The sequence below is a fragment of the Pteronotus mesoamericanus genome, unplaced genomic scaffold (assembly GCF_021234165.1).
Source record: "Pteronotus mesoamericanus isolate MK-2021 breed Mesoamerican mustached bat unplaced genomic scaffold, CSHL_Meso_final contig_20, whole genome shotgun sequence".
In the NCBI taxonomy this organism is placed as follows: Eukaryota; Metazoa; Chordata; class Mammalia; order Chiroptera; family Mormoopidae; genus Pteronotus; species Pteronotus mesoamericanus.
The window spans coordinates 43,501,801-43,508,078 of NW_026555085.1; positions in this window are offsets into that span (position 1 = coordinate 43,501,801).

A 6,278-nucleotide genomic window follows, 5' to 3' on the forward strand; every position below is an offset into this window, starting at 1 on the left:
TGGCAGTCTTCCCTCCTCTTGGATTTTTTGGAATAGTCTGAGAAGGACAGGGGTTAGCTCTTCCTTAAATGTTTTGTAAAATTCTCCTGGGAAACCGTCTGGCCCTGGACTTTTGTGTGCTGGGAGTTTCTTGATTACTGCTTCAATTTCCCCAACTGTTATCGGTCTGTTCAAGCTTTCTGTTTCTTCCTCCTTCAGTGTTGGAAGATTATACTTTTCTAAAAATTTGTCCATTTCATCCAGATTTTCAAATTTCTTGGCATATAATTGTTCATAATAGTTTCTGATGATCATTTGTATTTCTGTGGTATCAGTTGTTATTTCTCCTCTTTCATTTCTGATATTATTAATTTGGGTCCTCTCCCTTTTTTTCTTGATGAGTCTGCTCAAAGGTTTGTCCACTTTATGAATCTTTTCAAAGAACCAGCTTCTGGATTGGTTGATCCTCTGAATTGTTCTTTTTGTCTCTATGTCATTCAGTTCTGCTCTAATCTTGACTATTTCCTTCCTTCTACTTGCTCTGGGATTTATTTGTTGTTGTTTCTCCAGTTCTTCAAGTTGTAGTGTTAGGTCTTTTATTTGAAATGTTTCTATCTTTTTAAGGTAAGCCTGTATTGCTATGAACTTCCCTCTCAGGACCGCCTTTGCTGTGTCCCATAGGTTTTGGACAGTTGTCTGTTCATTTTCATTTGTTTCCAGAAATTTTTTTATTTCTTCTCTTATCTCATTATTGACCCATTCATTGTTTAAAAGTGTACTGTTCAGTCTCCATGAGTTTCCAAGTTTTTGAAGTTTCTCTTTGAGTTTGATTTCGAGTTTCAAGGCCTTGTGGTCTGAGAAAAAGTTTGGTATTATTTCAATTTTCTTGAATTTACTGAGGCTTGCTTTGTGTCCTATCATGTGGTCTATCTTTGAAAAACTGCCATGAGCATTTGAAAAGAATGTGTATTTTTCTTCTTTGGGATGTAAGGTTCTATATATGTCAGTTAAGTCTCTTTGATTCAGTGTTTCATTCAGCGCCACGATATGTTTATTAATGTTTTGTTTGGAAGATCTGTCCATTTTGGACAGTGGGGTGTTGAAATCCCCTAGTATCAGTGTGTTGCTGTCTATATCTTTTTTGAAGTCATCCAACAATTTCCTTATAAACTTGGGGGCTCCTATATTGGGAGCATATAAGTTTACAATGTTGATGTCTTCTTGATAGATTCTTCCTTTAAGTATGATAAAGTGCCCCTCTGGGTCTCTCTTTATGGCCTTTGCTTTGAAATCAACTTTGTCTGATACAAGTATGGCAACGCCAGCCTTTTTCTCATGTCCATTTGCTTGGAATATTATTTTCCATCCCTTTACTTTCAATCTGTGTAGGTCTTTTGCTCTGAGGTGGGTCTCTTGTAGGCAGCATATGTGTGGGTCATGTTTTCTTATCCATTCAGCTACCCTGTGTCTTTTGATTGGGGCATTTAGTCCATTCACATTGAGAGATATTACTGATAGAAACTTACTCATCTTTTCTCTTTGTACTTGTGTTCCTCTCTGTCTCATTCTTTTCCTTCATCTGCTTAAACCAGTCCCCTTAGTATATCTTGGAGTGCTGGTTTGGTAGAGATGTATTCTTTTAGCTTTCTTTTGTCTGGGAAACTCCGTATTTCTCCTTCTATTTTAATGGAGAGCCTAGCTGGGTAGAGCAGCCTTGGCTGTAGGCCCTTGCTTTTCATGGCTTGGAATATTTGTTGCCATTCCCTTCTGGCTTGGAGTGTTTCTGTTGAGAAGTCAGCTCCTAGGCGTATCGGGGCCCCCTTGTATGTTACTTTCTCCTTCTCCCTTGCTGCCTTCAGGATTCTCTCTTTGTCTTTGACATTTGCCATTTTAATGATGATGTGTCTTGGAGTGGACCTCCTTGGGTCCTTCTTGAGTGGGGTCCTCTGTGCCTCCTGGATCCATGAGAGCCTTTCTCTCCTCAAATTAGGGAAATTTTCCATCATTACTTTTTCGAGGAGGTTCTCTATTCCTTGCTCCTCTTCTTCTCCTTCTGGTATCCCTATTATACGGATATTATTGCGTTTCAGGTTGTCCTGCATTTCCCTAAATGCTTCTTCATTCTTTTTGAGCCGTTTTTCCATTTCTTGCTCTTTCTGGGAGCTTTTTTCTACCTTATCCTCCATCTCACTGATTCGATCCTCAGCTTCATCCAGCCTGCTTTGGATTCCTTCTACTGTGTTCTTCAATTCAGAAATGGTATTCTTCATATCCTCTTGTGTCTTCTTGATAGTTTCTATGTCCTTTTCCAGGCTGATATAGTTTGCTGTAAGATCCTGATAGTTTCTCTGCAGTTTCTCATAGTTCTCTTTGAGCTGGCTGAGCTCATTGAGCTTCCTTAGAACCATTGTTTTAAATTCCATATCTGATAGTTCCCTTGCCTCTATTTCATTGAGTTCTCTCTGTGGGGAGTCCCCTTTTCCACTCATTTGGGGAGAACTTCTTTTTCTTCCCATTTTTGTGAGAGTCTGTTAAGTATTTTTGTCCTTTACTTTTCTTTCTGGGCTTGCCTCTGATGATGTCAGTTGTTGACCCTATAGGGCCTTGGGTTGTTTGTTTGAGCCTTTCAGGAGTCTAATGCCTGTGTCTGACTCCTGCTTGGAGCAGCTCTGTGACCCCTTCGGTCAGGGCTGGGCTATTTTTTGGGATCTCTCTGCGCTCTCAGGAGAGCTCCTTGAGCGCGTTCCCAGCGCGGCAGGGTCCCCCACCTGCCTGGGCTCACATGTGTTTGTCCCAGACCAGGGGGCTTATTCGCGACCTCCCGTGCTCATCTGACCTCCCTGGCACGCGAGCTTCGCGGCACTGGTCAGTTTAGAGTCTTCTATTGTGTGTTTTCCCCGCTTTTGGCTCTTTGGGTGCGTTGCTTGCCCTCGCCAAATGGGGACTACGGAAATGGGAGGAAATCAGCTCTCCGGTTAATCCTGTTTCTGGTCTCTCCTCCAGGGACTCTGGGCAGCTCTACTTATTTTGTGGGCTGCTCCGCAATCGCGGCGGGTAGGTCAATTTACGCCTGCCCTTGCCCCTCTGTGCAATCCCTCGCAGGCCGTATGGGTGCCAGTCTGTGTGAGGCCTTGCCGGCAGGTGCAAGCGTTCGCCAGCCCGCGTGGGTCACACACACGCTTGCCAACCCTCGCCAGTCACTTGGCGCAAGTGTGCGCGCCTGCTCTGGGTGTTTTGGGGGTGTCTATGTTTGCTTTTCGGCTTTTAGCTCTTTGGGGGTGTGGCCTCTTCCCGCGCAATGGAGACTTCGGCAAGGAGAAGGAGTCAGGACTCCCCGGTTCCTCCTCCCGTTCTTTCCCCAATGCCTCCGTTTCTAGTCTCCCCTCAGGGGCCTCTGGGCAGTTCTGTGACCCCTTCGGCTGAGGATCCAACCCCTGTGCGGACTGCGTTTCAATCGCAGGCAGTCTGGTTCATGCGCGCCCCACTTCTGCCTCTTTGGGGTCGCGCCTTTCCAGCCCACAATGGAGACTACCGAACGGGGAGGGAGTCGGGACTCCCCGGTTCCTCCTCCCGTTCTTTCCCCAATGCCACTGTCTCCAGTCTCTCCTCAAGGCTCTCCCAGACAGTCTGCACTCAGCCCCGCAGGTCACACGCGCACAAGCTGTGTGCGGAGCGCACAAAAGGCAGGTTAATTGATTCCCTTATGCCTGAGCGAGATGGTAGCTGCAGAGTGGGAAGTGCGTTATCACCGGGCTCCACCGGCCGCAGTCTCAGTTCTCTTCACAAAGTTTTCCTCACCAGTCTTTTCCCAGGCACCAGCCCACCCTGCTGCCGCCTGTACCCAGCGATCAAGGAGGGTGGCTGCCGCTGCAACTTTTGCGTTTGCCCTTTAAATGTCTTTTTGCATCCCCAGCCACCTGTCTCTGGCAGAGAGTGCCCCTAAGCTTTTTGGGGTTGTGTTTTGTCTGTATTTTCTCGGCTTTAGCTGCTGTAGTTTAGGGGTTCCTGTTTATGATTCAGACCCCGTTCTTCCCGGGGGACGCTAACTGGCCGTTTCAATGTCCCTCTGGTGCCAGTGCCCGTGCGCACCCAGCCCACCCTCTCGAGCCTCCACCGCAATTCTCACCCGTTGGGATGTGTGAGAGTCGAATCCGCTTGTCCGCGGCACCAAGGCTCCTCTCCCACTATCGCTCCACTGCTTTCCAGGTGATTACTCCATTATTTAGTTGCAATTCCAGTTTGGTTTTGGGAGGAGGTCAGCGTGACTCCCTTTCACTCCTCCGCCATCTTTTTCTCTCAGCCTGCTTGTTCTAAAAATCATTCTTAAATATGACCTGGCTTGGTTCACACTTGGAATAACATTGATTCTGCAAACATAAATAAAGTAGCTCCATTTCTAAGAATGGGTGCAGAAGTGAGAGATCAGCTCAGCAAGAACTCTGCCCAAAATGCTTTAGTGGTATTACCTTGCACTGTAGTTTCATGTGTAAGTTGTCGTCAAGTGGTTTAGAGAGTACACTATTAATAATATGCAAACATGTTTCTTCATAGTACTAAACATATAATCAAAATAACAATTACTTTTTGGTGTTTATATTTGGTTTAATATACATATATGTGTTTAATACAAAGTTTTCAATTATAGCCTCATCTTCTTGCTTCCAGCCTTACTTATAGACAACATAACATTTAAACTGGAGCTAATTGTGTTTTCTTTTTATAAAAGTCAAATATATCTTCTTCCATTTACCTAAACCTTCTCTATTTTTACAGATAAATCAATTTCCTACCTATGTAATTGTCCCATTTTATCTCTTAAAATACAGATAAACAAATGTTTGATGAATGAGCTAATGAATGAATGCACCAACATCTAACACAGTACTTAAAACATAGTAGATGCTCAATAATAAATGAATGAATGGGAAATCATATCTAGTAATGACATTGGCAATGGGAATGGATTTTTCTGAAAAATTTAATTTGTCCAATAAACCAGGAGACTCTTAAGGTCCATTTGATTATATGAGGTCAGATACACAGAGAAATTAAAGAAGACTGCGTGGCACATTTTACAAATCAACTGGATTTTCTCCAAGGAGAAAGCTCAAGACATTGTCATAAGCTACAAATTGCCAACTGACTATTAGTCCTTAAAGTACCTTCAAGCAAGGCTACAATCACTCAAAAGTAGGTTTAAATGGTTAATCACTGCCGTGTTGTGAAAATACTATAGTTTTGTTAGCACAGCAGTACATTTTGATAGGTACTGTAGCAACATTGTAAATTAGCTAAGCTGTCACTGTGACTCATGATTCCTTATCAAATTTCATAATCCTTTCTTCCTCATATTTGCTCATTGTTTTCTTAGCAAGTCAATTGTATTTATATGTTGTATTTTATCAACTAAAAACATTTCCCTGAAACCTGAATAAGTAGATGATGAATTTCTGCTATAGCAGCAGTTTTCATATATTTAAGAATTTAATCTATGCCTTGCTTAGGGACCACATAGTTAAGAAATAGTTATTTTAAGCTAAGTATGTTGGATCATAAACTTGATAGATATATCATATTACAATATAGCTTTAAATAATAATGTGATATGCCAAGAATTAGGCAAATTTTGTTGAGAACCTATATGCCAAGCACTTTCTAGGAAAAAAAAATCCTTGTCTCAGTGGAGCTTATATTCTAGCAAGAGAAGACAGGAAATAAACTAATAAAAAAGTTATCTAAAATGGTAGAAAGTGACAACTACTATAGAAAAAGAAAAAGAGTTGGAGGCTGGTATGGGAGGAGCGACAATGTAATCTTAGGTAGGACAGTCAAAAGTCAGGGTGGGGGAGGGTTGTGGAGGAGGGACATTTGAGGGAAGACCCAAGAAAGGCAAATGAGCCACTGTTGCATATAATATATTGATCATCACTCTTGAGCAGCACATTTCCTTTTGAACAGCCCTCATATGTCTACATATCTCTGTATGCCACCATGTGGAGGATGGCATTCCCCTGCCTAAAGCTTCAATGACTTCCTCTTGCTTTAACATAATGTGCAATCTCCTTAATTCGTTCTATGACAACCCTTGTGATCTCACCTGTGGCTCAGCCTCCAGCCCTCTGCCCCTTTCTCTTGCTTATTCTGCCTCATCCATGCTGGTTTTATTGCAGTTCCCTCTTGAGTACCAATGGCTTTTCCACTCTTTGGTCTTCCACAAGCATTACTCTCTGCTTGTAATCATTCCCTTGACTTTCACCTGACCAACTTCATAATTAGCTGACCACCCACACCTTCTAAAC